General features: G+C 40.1%; 1 protein-coding gene across 16 annotated transcripts in view; it reads left to right on the forward strand.

The window, feature by feature from the left end:
* TBL1Y (transducin beta like 1 Y-linked) overlaps window positions 1-16,860 on the forward strand; it is a 225,090-nt gene that overhangs the window by 126,677 nt on the left and 81,553 nt on the right. For 3 of the 16 annotated variants that reach the window (XM_077989717.1, XM_028846702.2, XM_077989714.1), the window contains exon 2: window positions 16,220-16,294. The exons of 9 other annotated variants lie outside the window; for them this stretch is intronic. The gene's annotated coding sequence lies outside the window, so the exon portion shown is untranslated. 16 annotated transcript variants of the gene reach the window in all.

Genomic DNA, 16,860 nt, shown 5'->3' on the forward strand with positions numbered 1-16,860 from the left:
TATTTCCAGAGTCATTTAATACCTCCTTGCATTTTTCATAGGCATTCAGAAGCTCTTAGGAGATAAGAATATGGGGAACCTGGCCATCCAGAGACTTATGCAGAGAATATGCATTAATAACACCATCTTATTCTCACTGACTCCCCCCTTTTTTAAAATAAGGGAGATGGGGCTTAGACTAAGAAGTGTTCTTAAATTCCATCCCCCCTCCTTTTTTTCTGACTTTGTAGTTTTCAAAGTACAGAGGTACTTTGAAATGGTAGAGAGAAATGATGTATACAGCTAAATTAGACCTGATTATCTGTTGTTTTTCTTAGATTTTTGAAGTTTTTGCTAACAATCACAGCATAGTTTTGAACATTATATAACAGTATAATGTGTTAATTTTTAAAGTGCATCTTATGGTGAACCTTGACTTAAGAATACCCAGCTCATTTCCCAACCACATAGATTAATACAAATTTAATGAACTGAAATGTGCCCTTCTGCTGCCACGTAGTTCAGTTGTTCCAGGGATGGAAGCTGGCTTGAGAATTTCTAAGTTTGATGAACATTCAGATGTTCCAGAAACTATCATGATTCTGAAACTTTTTGTTAGAAATGCCTTGACTGTACCAGGAAGTATATCATAACAACACTTTTGAATCTGAAAATAACTGAATCCTGTACATTTTTTATTTAAGAGTTTGAATCCAGCTTATAAGGAAAAAAAAGAAAGTGGATGCTATATATTTTTGGCTTGCCAGTTTGAAAACAAACTGGTTGATGCCCATTTTTGCTGTCATAATCATTTTGATCTTTGTAATTTTTTTTTTAACCAACAGAGGGGTCTTTGCAAGACATAGTGCCATTGAAGTGGCAAAGTACACATAACATAAAATTTACAATTTTAAGTATACAGTTTAGCGGCATTAAGAACAATTACCATCCACCACGAGAACTTCTTTATCTTTCCACAATGATTCTCCATTCCCTCTCTCCATGGCCTCCAGAAACCACCATTTTACTTTCTGTCTCTAGTTTTGACTAGTCTGGTGACTTCATATAAGTGTAATCATACATAAATTGTCCTTTTGTTTTGGGCTTATTTCACTTAGCGTAGTGTCCTTTAGGTTTACACACACTGTAGCCTTTGTCAGAATTTCATTCTTTTTAAAGACTGAATAATATGTCATTGTTTGTATCAGCAGCATTTTCTTTATCCACTTATTCGTTCACAGACGTGTGGGTTGCTTCCTGTTTTTGGCTATTGTGAATAATGGAGCTATGTACATTGAAGTGCAAGTGTCTGTTTGAGTCTCTGCTTCCAGTTCGTTTGGGTGTACCTAGCAGTGGACTTGCTGGGTCAGATGGTAATTCTGTTCACTTTTTGATGGCCTGCCATTTTGTTTTTCTGAAGGTTTAATTCTTTGTGAGATGTGATAAAAGTCGGGTTCAACCATGACTCCTGTGATCTGATGAAAAGGTTAACCTGCTGCAGCCTGCAGGCCAAATTTAGCCCTTGCTATTTCTGCACAGTTGGCATGCTAAGGATACTTCTAATATTTTTGGGTGGCTGAAAAAAACTGAGGGATAGTATGTCATGATCCATGAAAATAAAGTGAAATTTAGATTTTACTGTACATAGTTGAAATTTCATTGGAACATGGCTACACCCGTTGTCTATTCTTTATAGAATAGAAGTTGTATGGCCATGTATCAGGATTTGCTGTGACCCTTCAAGAACAAGTTTGTGGGGGCTGGCGTGGTGGCTTCATGCCTGTAATCCTAGCACTTTCAGAGGTCAAGGTGGGAGGATTGTTTTAGCTCTGGAGGTGAAGACCAGCCTGGGCAACATGATGAAATCCTATCTCTACTCACTTAAAAAAATTAGCCAGGTGTGGTTGTGTATGCCTGTAGTTCCAGCTACTCAAGAAGCTGAGGTGGGAGGATTGCTTGAGCTTGGCAGGTTAATGCTATAGTGAGCTGAAATTGTACCACTACATTTCACCTTGGGTAATGAAGTGAGATCATGTCTCAAAAAAAATCATTTGAGACATACCACATGTCTCAAAAAAAAAAATAAATAAATAAATAATAAAAAAGCTTACTTATATATGTTGACTGCACTACCCAGCTGCATGGGTGTTTCCAAGGTTCTGAGTACATGCATCAAGCTGTCCACCTAGTTAATCACACAGTCCTACACATTACTTCTGTCGCTTTTTTGTATGTAAGCACCAACCCATTGCTTAAGCCCCCAGGAGGACGTTCGTCAGCAGGAGATGCAGAATGTAAAAACTCCAACCAAGTCTTTCATCTTGCCCATTTCAGGTACATTTTCTTCTCTGTTTGCATTCCAAAACATAGCTTCCTATCATACCTTTTAAGGAACTGCCTATTCCCATTGACTAGGAGGTAAATATCTTTATAATAAAGGAAACAAACTGACGAAAACTGTCAAAATCCCGTTACTTTTTTCAGACACTGTTTTTGGACAAGGTTTGTACCCAGTTAGAAGGCACAGTCTTCTCTTTTTAATTTGTGATATTTCCATAAAATCATGTAGATCTTAACATCTAAGTGTCAGGTATTTTCAATTTTTTTTTTTTTTCCAAAGAGCTGTTCTCTGCACTGAGGGCTGATTGTGACTTGTTAAAAGTTAAATTCACATAGCATCCGTCTCCTCCATTAGCTTCTTTCATTAAAACAACATCTTCTTCAACATATCATTTAAGGGCAACAGTTTGTTCAGTATTTAATTTGTTGTCAGGAATATCAGCCCCAGAACTTCTTAATATATGTACCTAATGCTATTGCACATACCTATATAATTTACATTTAACTTATTATTTTATTGAATTCATGCGTGTGATCTTAGGACCTGTGATAAATTTGAACAGGCACAATACAAATCAGGCTAAGTTTAAACCAGGAAGCTGACTTTAAGACTGTTTTTGTAGGAAATTGGGAATCGTGTTTTCTCTTTTGAAATTGTGTTTTAATTGTATTTGCATGAAGAAGAAGCTTGTTTCCTATTAAACTGGTAACGTGGGAACAGTAAAAAAGAGAAAGGTGGGATTTGGGAAATATGACATGAAGATGATGTTAAAAAAAGGATGCATGTAATTAAATATGGCAAGAACAGTGCTACTTAAATGTGAAAGCTGCTAACATATTTTAATGTTCTCTTTACAAACACAGGAAACTAAGAATTTTAACATATGCTAGAGCTCAGTCTAATCTGAATTCTTTTTTTCATCTGACCTTTTTATTTTTTCTTTCTCAAACACACTAACTGATTTAAAAAAGTCTGTTTAAGAACCAAGTAATCTGTTTCCATTTAACAAGGCTACAGATAAATGTTATATTCCATTTGAAATGACAGCTTCACTCACTTTATAGTTTTCGATATATGACTATTTTAGTTTCCTGTTAAAGAAACAGGTTAAATTCGTCCTTTTGGGAGCCACTGATTAAAATGTTTGCAAGTTCATTATGGTTTTAAAATTTGTATTTGTTTAGTTGTGGTAGAAATTCACAAAAATATGTTTCTGTGTGTATGTGTCTGTAGGGTCTCACTTTGTCACCCTGGCTGGAGTGCTGTGGTGTAATGTCAGCTCCCTGTAACCTCCGCCTTCCAGATTCAAGTGACCTTCCCGCCTCAGTCTCCGAAGTAGCTGGGGACCACAGGCCCATACCACCATGCCTAATTTTTTGTATTTTTTGTAGAGATGGGGTTTTGCTGTGTTTTGCAGGCTGGCTTCGAACTCCTGGGCTCAAGTGATCCATCTGCCTCAGCGTCCCAAGGTGCTGGAATTATATGCGTGAGCCACCATTCCTGGCCTATGTTTGCGTTTAAGTTCTGAGAATATTAATAGAGCAAAGGAAACATACCAATATTCCAGTGACCAGTGTGTGCAGCTATTCCCACTGTGTGATTATACTGTTTTTGACAAGCCTACATGTATGGCTTTACCTATATTTGAATATGTGAATTCATACAGTGTAACTGTATAGCACTGTGCTCACTTTAGTGACACAGAGAGGTTAAGTTATTGACTAGGGGACCCATAATCCTCAGCAAGAAATCATGAGATTTAGCCAAGGACAGCCTCACTCCAGGATCATGCTGCTGCTTAGAGTTTGCTTGGATTGTTAGAGTGTAATTTCTGGAAAACAAGGCCATGCTGGAATCTAGAGGAGAGAAAAATGACTCACATTGGGTGTGAGTACAGTGTGGTTGAGATGTGCAAACAAGATACAGGTAAGATAAAAGAAAATGCAAACTAGTAGAAGAATGAATTGGGCTTTTGTTTGTTCTTATTTTTTTGTTTTAAGATAGGTCATGTGGTATAACAGTAAGCTGATGGAACTTAGGGTCACACCACCTGGGATCATTCTTGGATTCTGACCTCCCTCACCATGTATCCAGAGGCCAGCTTGTCTTTGAGGTATTGTTATGCCCAGACCGTTTATTCCCCGAAGAAGACCACCAGAGTCCAGAGTCAAAGCTAAGCAGCAAGGATCTTTATTACAGGTTCGAACCTGGAACTCTCCCTCGCTCGTGAAACGAGACGGGCAGGAGAGCTCCCCCACTCAGCTCCGAACAATGTTATATAGTCTAAGAAAAGTGGGCATAGAGTTATTATACAAATCAGATATATGATTGGCTCGTGTTTGAACAAGGCGATTTGGCTAACTATGATTGGTTCCTGCCATTTCTGATATTTTGGTTCAAACTTTGAGGCGGGAGAGCAGGTTTATGGCAGCAAGAGTTTATCTTACTTAAACACGTCTTGTGACCTTGCCTCAGAACTTACAAAATCTCTGGTATGTGCAAAACAAAATCTCTGGTACGTGCAGAAAACCAGGTACTTACAGAACTTACGAAATCTCTGGTATGTGCAAAGATTAGAGAGCAGAACAAGGGTGTAGCGGGTGGGGGGCGGGTACACATCTATCTTTGTGTCCTTTCATTATCTAGGGACAGTGATGCAATGGAGTTCAGGGTGTTAGTGAACACTAAACTTACGTAACGTGAAGCAAGACACACATGCTGCATGTGTGTCTTTGTACCATGACATACTTGGACATACATATTCCTGATCTGGTAAGAATTGATTCTGTATGTTTTTTGTGACCTCTGCATTCCATGCCCAGACTCTGAAGTCAAAGGGGACAATCAGAGCCCTTAGTAGGTGGGAAATTCTGATCACCAGTCAGCACAAATGTTTGACTATTGGAAATTTTTTAAATGGTGAGCTCTCTTTTTCTCTTTTGAGATTTGGTAGCCCTTTCTGATAGTAGACACAGAAGTCTTTTTGACAGATTGACAGAGGTGATGCGAGGCCCTGCACTGGCTGTCACTTCATGCAGTGCACTGTCCTTCCATGGCCTGTTCTGTTAGTTTACAGAGGTCAGTAATACCTGCCCATCTCAGAGGGTTTACATCCAAGCGTTTCATTGTGGTAGAAGTGGTTTTTAATGAAACAGTAGATTTCTTGGTTTTGCTTCAAGTGAAATGTCTGAAGTGTTTGCTTTCCCAGTGATTTTATGCTATAAACTGCTTTTTTGTGGCCATGGCCCACGAGCATAAAGCAGTGTCATTGCTGTTCAGGCAAATAAAAGCCAGGTAAAAGAAAACGTCACTGTTTAGCCATCTTACCAGAGAGAGCCAAACTGCCTAACTTCCTGGGCTCTGGTTTTTAGGGGATCACATGTCACCCACACCTGAAATCTAGTTATCAGTGTTGCGTAACAAGAAAGGCCACTGAGGAATCAGAATTCTTACAAGGGTGGCAATGCTTATTTTATAAATTGAAAAATACTCCTAATCAGCAGTTGTGGTTACATGAAATTAGGCCTGATGTAAGTCTCAATACTTTTAAAAAGCACTGTATGTATTTAACTATGATTTACAGGTCATTTATATTAAGAATAGTTGCTAGTTTCCAGTAGTTGTAATGCAATTAGGGAAGCTTTTACATATCAAAGGCAGGAGCCACCAATACAGAACAGATTTTAATAAGAATTAGGGTATCTGGGAATTACATGGGAGGAAAATTAACTGAATTCCACAGGTAAAAACTGAAATTCATTTATTCCTCCAACCATGCACTCTGTTGCTTTCTTGGTGAGAGGAATGACTGACCTGTTTGGTCTTCATGGAACTTGGTCTTCTCATCTATAAATAAGATAGTAAGTGTTGATCTAAGAATATATGCGTCTAAATTTTACATAGTGGGAAACATGCATACATGAGCAAAAAGCAGAACCCTGTGATGACTCACTCTTGTTTCAGCTACAATTTTGTAGACACCATGGACTTACTGTAGGAAAGGAAGTATCTTAGAAAATCCTAAAATTGGTTGGGCGTGGTGGCTCATGCCTGTAATCCCAGCACTTTGAGAGGCCGAGGTGGGCAGATCACCTGAGGTTAGGAGTTTGAGGCCAACCTGACTGACATGTAGAAACCCTGTTTCTACTGAAAATACAGAATTAGTCAGGCATGGTGGTGCATGCCTGTAATCCTAGGTACTCGAGAGACTGAGGCAGGAGAATGGCTTGAACCCAGGAGGTGGAGGTTGCAGTGAGCTGCGATTGCGCCATTGTACTCCAGCCTGGGCAACAAGAGCAAAACACCAGTCTCAAAAAAAAACCAACAACAGAAAGAAAATCCTAAAATTAATGGAGCATGGTGGTTTGAAGGTACAGTCCAAGTGACTCCATAAATTTCAGACCATCTAAAAGGGCTAAAGATTAATAAAACGAAGGGCTTAGAGTGATTTGTGATGGGTACTTTCTGTATGTGCAATTTATGTTTAGGTGTCCATTATGTCCATATATGTCAATTATATTAATTGCGTTGTGTATATGCAAATTACATCCATGTTTCAAAGACTTCCCCAATAATTGTGTTTCAGTTTCCCAATTACTTTTTATTCTTGTTGTCCTGCTTCAATCTAAATTAGTTTGAACTGAATTGCTTTGGTCTAAAGTGATGAAAGCACTCAAGATGAAGGCAGACCTTGGAGTTCAGATTCTACTACTTGTTAGCTGTGAAACCAGTCTACACTGTTCACTTACACTCTTAAGAAAGCAGCCTTTTATCTACAAAATGAAAACAAATGGGACTGATGTGATGGTTAAGTTATTTAATGGACATAATAAACACTTTCTTGAAAAAATGAGAATGTGAAAAAATTATTGAGTATAGATGAGGCATAACCATCCTAGCTGTTCAAGAATTATAGCATTAAAACAGTTGATATGGCTGGGCATGGTGACTCATGCTTACAATCCCAGCACTTTGGGAAGCTGAGGCAGGTGAATCAATTGAGGTCAGGAATTCAAGACCAGCCTGGCCAGCATGGTGAAACCCTGTCTTTGCTAATAATACAAAAATTAACTGGGAGTGGTAGTGGGTGCCTGTAATCCCAGCTACTCCGGAGACTGGAGCAGGAGACTCACTTGAGCCCAGACGGTGGAGGTTGCAGTGAGCAGAGATCGCGCCACTGCACACTCCAGCCTGGGTCATAGAGTAACACTGTGTCTCAAAAAAAAAAAAAAAAAAAAAAAAAGAATCACTATGTAGTTCTCATGACTTAATTAAAATATTATAGTTAGGATGTTTTGTTTGTGTTAAAACTAAAAATGCACCTGTACAGAACTTGTGGAAGAAGCTTGGAACAGAGGCTGCATGTGCATTAAGACTGAGAGGACTTGGAAAGAGTTAGAAGACTTTTTTTACTTTTACATCAAGGTTTCTTAACTGTGGCACTGTAGACATGTAGGGCTGGAGAACTCTTTGTGGTGGGGCCGTCCTGTGCACCAGGGGAGGTCCAGCAGCATCTCTGGGCATTCCTTCCTGGATGCCAGCAACACCCTCACCATATGATGACCACCAAAAGTGTCTCCAGACATTGTCCACTGTCCCCTTGGAGGGCAGCATGACGCCAATTGAGAACCACATAAAGTTTCCGCAGTGAAAATGCATTACTTCTCTAATTTTAATAGCCACTTAAAAAATTACAGATGTCATTTTTAAACCAACAAGATTAGTCTGTCCAGTTTTACATATTGAAGAGTTGGATGTTTTTATGAGGCCTTTTGTACTTGGTGTTCTGAAAGCTTAACAAAAAGTGATGTTACATGACTGTCCCAATGACTCCTGGCAGCAGCTATGAAAGCATCCCAGGAACCAAAAGCCAGCCTGATGTTGCCCTCATGTACCTGTGACTCTTTCAGTGTGGCCATTCTAAGTAACCAAGCACTTATGTGTGGTGCTTCTGGGATAAAGCACTCTGCATGTTAGTTGATGATATCAGTAGGTTATGTATTCTGATTTAGTAATGTATTATGAGTGCACAGCTTAATCAGTTGAATATGTTTTAGCTCCAAGGCAGGGATCAGCAAACTACTGCACATAAGCCAACTGGCCTGCAGGTTGTTTTTGTAGATAGTTTTATTACAACACACACACATCTGTTTACAGATTGCCAGTGGTTTCCAGGTGGAGTTAAATATGACGACATAGACAGTGAGGGTTAAGGCTGAGGAGGTTGCAGATGGAGATGAGGAACTTACTGGGACCTGGAGCAAAGGTCAGTTTTGTTATGCATCAGCAAGGAGGTTGGAGGCCTTGTGCTTCTGTCCTAGGGATCTGTGGAACTTTGAACTTAAGAGTGATGATTTAGAGTATCAGGTGGAAAAAATTTGTAAGTAGCAAAGCATACAAGATGTGGTCTGTCTGCTTCTAAAAGGCTATGCTCATATGCATAAGCAAAAAACTACTTGAAACTGGAACGTATATTTTGAAAGGAAGGAGAATGTAAAAAGTTTGAAAATTTGCAGCCATGCCATGTGGTAAAAAAGAAAAGACTATTTTCTAGGGAGGAATTCAGGCATGCTGCAGAAATGTGAATAACTAAAAGGAAGAGAAGGGCTGATAACCAAGACAATGGGGAAAATTCTATTAATAGGCACAGTCCAAGTAACTGCATAAATTTCAGATGAATTAAAAGTTTTAAAGATTAATAAAATGAAGAGCTTGCAATGATTTGTGATGGGTACATTGTGTATAGCATATTGTTTATAAGACTTTCTCAATAATTGTGTTTCAGTTGCCTACTTTCTGTTTATTCTCATTGTGCAGAAGTAAGTTACTACCGGCTCCAATACAAATTAGTGTAAATTGTGAATTGCTTTGATCTAACATGAAAAGAGCACTCGACATGAAGCTCCTCAAAGCATTTCAGATACCCTCATGACAGCCCCTCCTATTATATACCTAATCCTAGGAGGGAAAAATGATCTCCTGGGCCAGGCCCAAGGCCTTGCTGCCCTGCACAACCTCAGGACGCTGCTTCATGCATGCCAGCTGCTCTGGCTTTGACTCCAGCTGGACCCTTGGCTCAGAAGACCCTGGTACAGCTCAGGACACTGCTTCAGAAGCTTCAGGCTGTAAGCCTGTGGCTTCTACATGATGTTAAGCCTGCAGGTGCATTGAGCATAAGAGTTGAAGCTTGGTAGCCTCTGCCTAGATTCAGAGGATATACAGAAAAAGCCTGGATGTCCAGACATAAGCCTGCTGCAGGACCAGAACCGTCATGGAGAACTTCTGCTAGGGCATTGCAAAGGGCAAATGTGGGATTGGAGCCCTGACACAGAGTCCTCACTGGAGCACTGCCTAGTGGAGCTGTGTTAGATACAGTTGGGTTCCCTCTTCAAACAGCTTATCCAGTTTCCCCGTTCTCTGTCCTATAATTCCAAATAACCCCTTTCCTGTGCCCCAGTTTGTCTGAATATGCCTAGGTATGCCTGAACTTGCTGCAACCCCAGCCTGCATTCCTTTCCTTATTAGGGAATAGGTTACCTTCCTAGTTCCTCCATAATTGACCTTCCTTCTCTCTCTTCTCACCTCCCTTCTCTCTCGTCTCACCTCCCTTACCTTATCTAAGAAAGTTTAAATGTTTAGCCAGTTGGGACTAGTTTATACTGTGTGGTCCAACCCTGGCCAACAGGGGGAAAGACACAGAAGCACAAGCTGCATTAGAGATAATAAAACCCTTGCTTTCCTTTGTTCTGTGTGCTTCTGCCATTGCTCCATATGCGAGATGCACACTTCTGCAGAAGTGAATTTTCTTCGTTGACACATTTTGTCTGAGTGCTTGTTTTCTTTGCGTTTCCAAGCTCTTATTTCCAACAAGCTATGAGAAGAGGTATGCCATCCTCCAGACCCCAGAATGGCAGGCATTCAACACCAGCTGGTGAGAGCAACTGCAGGGTCTTTACGTTGCAGAGACAGGAGTGGAGCTGCCCATGGCCTTGGTAACCTGCTCCTTGTGCCACTGCACCCAGGATATGAGACAGGGGGTCAAAGGAGATTCTTGGAGAATCTCCTTAAAATCTAATGATTCCTTGCTGGGTTTTGGACTCACATGGGGCCTGTAGGCCCTTTCTTTTGGCCAATTTCTCCCTTTTGGAAGAGGGATGCCTATATTCACCTAATGCCTATTTTCCCATTTTATCCGGGAAGTAACTAATTTGGTTTTGATTTTCCAGGCTCATAGGCAGAGGGACTTGCCTTGTGTCAGATGACACTTTGGATCTTTGAGTTAATGCTGGAATGAGTTGACTTTGGAAGACTATTGGGAAGCCATAATTGTATGTTACAGTGTGAAAAGGGAGGGGCCAGGTGTGGAATGATAGAATTTGAATGTGTGTCCCTGTCCAAATCTTGCATTGAATTGTAATCCCCAGTTTTGGAGGTGGGGCCTGGTGGGTAATGATTGGATCATGGGGGTAACTTCTCATAGTTTAACAACATCTCTGGTGGTACTGTATACTGAGTGAATTCTGATGCGATCTGATTGTTTGAAAGTGTGTAGCACTTTCCATGCTCTCTTTCTCCCTCCTGCTTTTCCCATGTGATATGTGCCTGGTTCCACTTCACCTTCCACCATGGTTGTCAAGTTTTGTGAGTCCTCCCCCAGAAGCAGAAGCTGTTATGCTTCCTTACAGCCTACAGAGCCTTCAGCCAATTAATTTTTTTTTAAAAATAAATTACCCAGTCTCAGGTGTTTCCTTATAGCAATGCTCCTTAGAATGGAAAAGTAAAACATAGGACTACAATTTTTATCATTTAACAAGGCAGACTGTTTTTGAATGAAAAATATTTTAGGTTGTTTCTTGCTTTTAATTTATAGTTTTCTAGTTCACTTATGGAAGATATGCTTATTTTTAAAGAACATTAAAGTTTAGGCCTTTAGAATTTGTTCGTTAAATAGTTATTGATTATTAAAAAAATACAAAACATGTTTTATTTGTCATGGTTGTAACAGGCAAAGGGAAGGGGTGGGCAACTCTCAGGAGCACATAGAAACAGTGGCAAAAAATTACTCTTCTAGATAAAGCGTATTCCAGAAGTGAATGTAAGAAAAAGCTGAAATGGTAACATACGAGGAAATAATGAATGCATTATGACTTGGTAACATACAAGGAAATAATGAATGCATTGTGACTTTTTACCTCCGCATACCCATTTTCTTATAGTTCGTTGAGGAGAAAAAGAAATGAGGATGCTGACCTGATTTTCATTCCCAGTGGAAAAGGCTCCTGCAGAACTGCCCTGCCTTTTGACACTATTATGGTATTAAAAGTTCCCTGAAATTTTATAAGTCTTTACTATCTTGGCACACTTGCATTCATTTTAGTCAAGTACTGTCACCTTTAGATTTCAGGCTTGCAGAGTCTTTTAAAAACACACATTGGAGAACACATAGTCTTCTAACAGTAAAATCTTGGCTTATTAGAATGTTTAGTGACTGGGGTATTCAGAGTCAGTTAGAAAAGTGTCTTTAGAATTTCAGCATATGGAGATGTCTTTCATAGAGAAACTTGGGGGAGTCAGGCAAACCCTGGCATGTTGAGCATGGAGTGTCCTCATCTGCATGGGCACTTAGACACCTGGACAAATCAATCAGCAGTGAGGCAGGATGGAGAAGTTCACAGAATACATGCTGCCCACTACCCAGAGCTGTGAGGAAATCATGAGGACTGACTGAGCATTTATTGTGCGGATGTGCACATGGTTTCTATGCCCTGGGATGTGGCAGTGAAGATGAGGTGGGAGGTTGAAGGGGTGGCCTGCCCCTCCACACCTGTGTACGTTTCTCGTTAGGTTCAATGAGAGACTTGAGAAAAGAAATGAGACACAGAGACAAAGTATAGAGAAAGAAAAAGTGGGCCCAGGGGAGCCGCGCTCAGCATACAGAGGACCCACGCTGGCACCGGTCTCTGAGTTCCCTCAGTATTTACTGATCATTATCTTTACCATCTTAGAAAAAGGGAAGTGGCAGGATAATGGAATTATTGTAGTGAGAAGGTCAGCAGTAACACATATGAATAAAGATCTATGTGACATGAATAAGTTTAAGGAAAAGTGCTGTGCCTTGATATGCATATGCAAACATCTCCATAAACGTTTTTAGTGCATAAAGAGCAGCATTACTGCTAGCACATCCCGCCTTTCACCCTAAGGCTGTTTTCTCCCAACTTAGTACATGGAAGATAGTCTGGTTTTACACCCTAAGGCGGTTTTCTCCCAACTTAGTACATGGAAGATACAGTCTGGTTTTACACTGAGATGTTCCATTGCCCAGGGACACGCGGGAGACAGATGCTTTTCTCTATCTCCACTGCCAAGAGGCCTTCTTTCCTCCTATACTAGTCCTCCTCAGCACAGACCCTTCACAGGTGTCAGGCTGGGGGACGATCCGGTCTTTCTCTTCCTACGAGGCCATAGTTCAGACTATCACATGGGGAGAAACCTTGGACATTACCTAGCTTTCCTAGGCAGAGGTCCCTGCGACCTTTGGCAGTGTGCGTGTACCTGGGTACTTGAGATTAAGAGAATGGTGATGACTTTTCACCAGCATACTGCCTTCAGGCACTTGTTTAACAAAGCACACCCTGCACAGCCCAAAATCCGTTAAACCCTGAGTCACCACAGCACATGTCTCTTGCAAGGAGAAGGTTGGGGTTAGGGTCACAGATTAACAGCATCTCAAATACGGAACAAAATGGAGTCTCTTATGTCTACTTATTTCTATATAGACACAGTAACAGTCTGATCTCTCTTTCTTTTCCCCACAACTGAAGCTTCAGTTTCCTGGGCTCAAACAATCATCCCACCTCAGCCTCCAGAATAGCTGGGACCACAGACATCTGCTACCACATGTGGAATTTATTATTATTATTATTATTATTATTATTTATTTTGTAGAGAAAGGGTTTTGCTTAGAGAGCCCCTTCAGAACCTTTCCACGTTCAATGTGGAGGAACTGTCACTATGCATGCGTGGCACGTCACGCCAAGAGGGGAGGACCACTGGAAAATTAGAATCCCTTTTGTATTTGTCACATAAGCAGCATTTGGTTGTAAAAATAAAGGGCATATGGCATTTCTTAAAATCATTTGCATTTCACCCAAATATTTGGCCATATGTAAACTTTCTTGCCATGGCTGTTTTTTGATAATGTTTCTAATTGTGTACTAATAATTTCTAATAATAATAATGGGAAAATCAGTAATGAACAGGTGTTGGAAGGTCTGATTTCTCATTTTAATTTATTGTTTCTAGCAATGAATTATTGTTGACATGTTGCATAACCAGAAGAATGTTATTAAATAAGTCATAATTCTCCTTTTTGGTGTTGATGACACCCAGATGATAATTACACTTAATGAGTTTAACAACACATATAAAAGATAATCTAAAATTTCAGGACCCTATTACATGGGTTATCATCTGTTTTGGACCAAAGATTAAGAATTGGATTCCAAGCTTTTTTCTGAACAGCTTGTAATAAAACCTGTTTGTGAATTAATTAATTCTTGAACTATTGTGGGTTTTAATGTTTTAATTTACAAGCAATTTGGAATTTATGACATCTGCTAATATTTTGATACTTCATGCTATTCAATGTTGTCATGAGGCTGTTTTTCCCCCTGGTAATTTACAACCTAATTTTGAAAATAGTAAGTTGGTCTCTACCAGTTCACTCTAAGGAGAATTGCCCTGTTTCATCTCCACTGCAGTTTTTTTTTTTCCATAATTAAAAGTATCTTTGTTTTATAAACAAAATTAAGCGCCTTTGTGCCTGCTTCCCTGGTGCCCTTTCATTTCTTTTCACAGAGTTACAGATGAATTTACTTTCACTCTCATTATTTTACCTAAGCGGTTGGTTTTTTTTTTTTTGAGACGGAGTCTCGCTCTGTCGCCCAGGCTGGAGTGCGGTGGCCGGATCTCAGCTCACTGCAAGCTCCGCCTCCTGGGTTCACCCCATTCTGCCTCAGCCTCCCCAGTAGCTGGGACTACAGGTGCCCGCCACCAGGCCCGGCTAGTTTCTCATATTTTTTTGTAGAGACGAGGTTTCACCGTGTTAGCCAGGATAGAAGTGGTTGGTTTTTTACTAATTGTCCTGGTTATTATTTTTGGTTGGTTTTCGTTTTTGTTTTTCAGTGTACTGTAATGCAATTGAGGGTCCTCTGAACTTGATTGTAGAACTTTTAAAAAAAATCTCCTTTATTTAAACATCATAACTATAAACATGACCCAGTGGGAATAATTTACTTGCAGTTCCTGAAAGTACTTCATGAGGTTCCATGTAAGTCCACTAATAACAAAAATCACTCATAGCGTCACTGGTGGATTCAAGTATATTAAACCTGGTACCTTTTTATTATCACTTAAGACTATTTAGAGAAAATGGTTAGCATATTTAATTGTCTTAGTTCTTGATTTTGTAGATGATAGAGGGTAATTTAAACTACCTAGGAGGCTGACCGGGCACGGTGGCTCATGGCTGTAATCCCAGCACTTTGGGAGGCTGACGTGGGTGGATCACTTGAGCCTGGGATTTTGAGGCCCTGGCTAACACGGTGAAACCCCATCTCTACCAGAAATAGAAAAATTAGCCAGGCATGGTGGTGGTGCCTGTAATCCCAGCTACTCAGGAAGCTGAGGCAGGAGAATCACTTGAACCTGGGAGGTGGAGGTTGCAGTGAGCCGAGACATCACCACTGCTGTCCAGCCTGGTTGACAGAGTAAGACTGTCTCAAGGAAAAAAAAAAAAAAGGAAAAACTCTCTAGGAGGCTGGATTCATTCACAATCAAATAAATTTTATAAAAATTAGGTCAATATCATTAAATGGTTGATGGGTATTTATAGTGACTGAAAAATAAAAACAATTTTTGATACAAAGGATTATCGTTTTATGAGATATAAATCTGGCTTACTGCCGGGCGCGGTGGCTCACGCCTGTAATCCCAGCACTTTGGGAGGCCGAGGCGGGCAGATCACAAGGTCAGGAGATCGAGACCATCCTGGCTAACACGATGAAACACTGTCTCTACTAAAAATACAAAAAACTAGCCGGGCGTGGTGGCGGGCGCCTGTAGTCCCAGCTACTCGGGAGGCTGAGGCAGGAGAATGGCGGGAACCGGGGAGGCGGAGCTTGCAGTGAACTGAGAGCATGCCACTGCACTCCAGCCTGGGCGGCAGAGCAAGACTCCATCTCAAAGAAAAAAAAAAAAATCTGGCTTACTGAAAAATCAGTGCAAATGGAACCCTTGTGAAATACAAATGTGTAAGAACAGTAAATGAGAAGTTGAGATGTCAGTTGGTGCCTTTGTTTTCCTTTATTTTAGAAGAGCTGAAAGACAAAGATTCTGTTACTGGAAAGCTAGGCTGAACAGTGGGGAACATTTCGCAACAGCATGGTATCTTCTCCTAGTGGTGTGTACAGTTTCATGTATCAGTTGCATAACGCAGTGTTCCAAACACAGCAATAAGGGAATAAGGTTCAAGGAATCTTAATTTGTCTTTAAACTTTATTTAATTTAAAATTAATTTAAATATTTATATAATAGCAGTAGCAATAGCTGAGCTAATGTTATCTATTTTGAGACTTTTCTTTCAGAACTTCTGCAGGCATAATAATGCCTGACTGTTCATTTTAATTTCTTCTTTTTTTTTTACTTTGCAAATAAAACCCTACAATCTGTGCTATGGACTAACACAGGAATTAAGAACTGATAACGTGTTAAGTATGAGTTAGGATGAAAAATAAACCTAAAGGAATGGGAAGGGTGGGTGAGAGGTAAAAACACCCTAAGGATTTTTAAGTCTTTTGTTTTAAACCTTTCCCTTTCTCCCTGGGCTGGTCCCCACAGACGGCATGCCATTTCTATGACTGGACGCTGAGAAGCCTGCTGGTCCACAGGTTTACATATGAAGTTACCATAAAGGTAAGCAGCCCAGCATACCATTGGATCCTTGTCCTTGTACCTGAAATGTATTTCAGGAACAGAACTGCATTTTGCCAAAACAGAATCCCTTCTGTTTTGAATGATGTTTTCCGGGAAAGTGGCACATCTTTCTCCTTCCTGAAATTGAAGGCATTAGAGAGAACATTATTAAATCCTTATGAGCTGCAAAGTCAATTCCAAATGAGGAATTTGCCTTTTTACTGCCTTCGAGAGTTTTGGATCCTAAATGATCAATACCAAACTTTTCTGGGTCTTACCAGTTAAGGATAACTATACCTTCTAAAATCAATCTCTCTTGTGAACATTGTAATTATGCAGACTAGTTCATTGTAAGTGGGCACACGAGTGCAGATTTTATGTGGCTCCTTTATCTTCATTTTATGCCCTATTAGTTTTTTAATATGATTTGCGTCTGTCTGCATTGATTTGCTAGTTAACTGCGAAACTTACCAGAAAATCATGCAGATTACTGTGTGTAAATCTGGTGAGATGCTGAGGTTTCCTGACTAGCAAACCAAACAGTTATATATGCCCAAGTGTCAAAA

The sequence above is a fragment of the Macaca mulatta genome, chromosome Y (genome assembly GCF_049350105.2).
Source record: "Macaca mulatta isolate MMU2019108-1 chromosome Y, T2T-MMU8v2.0, whole genome shotgun sequence".
NCBI lineage: Eukaryota > Metazoa > Chordata > Mammalia > Primates > Cercopithecidae > Macaca > Macaca mulatta.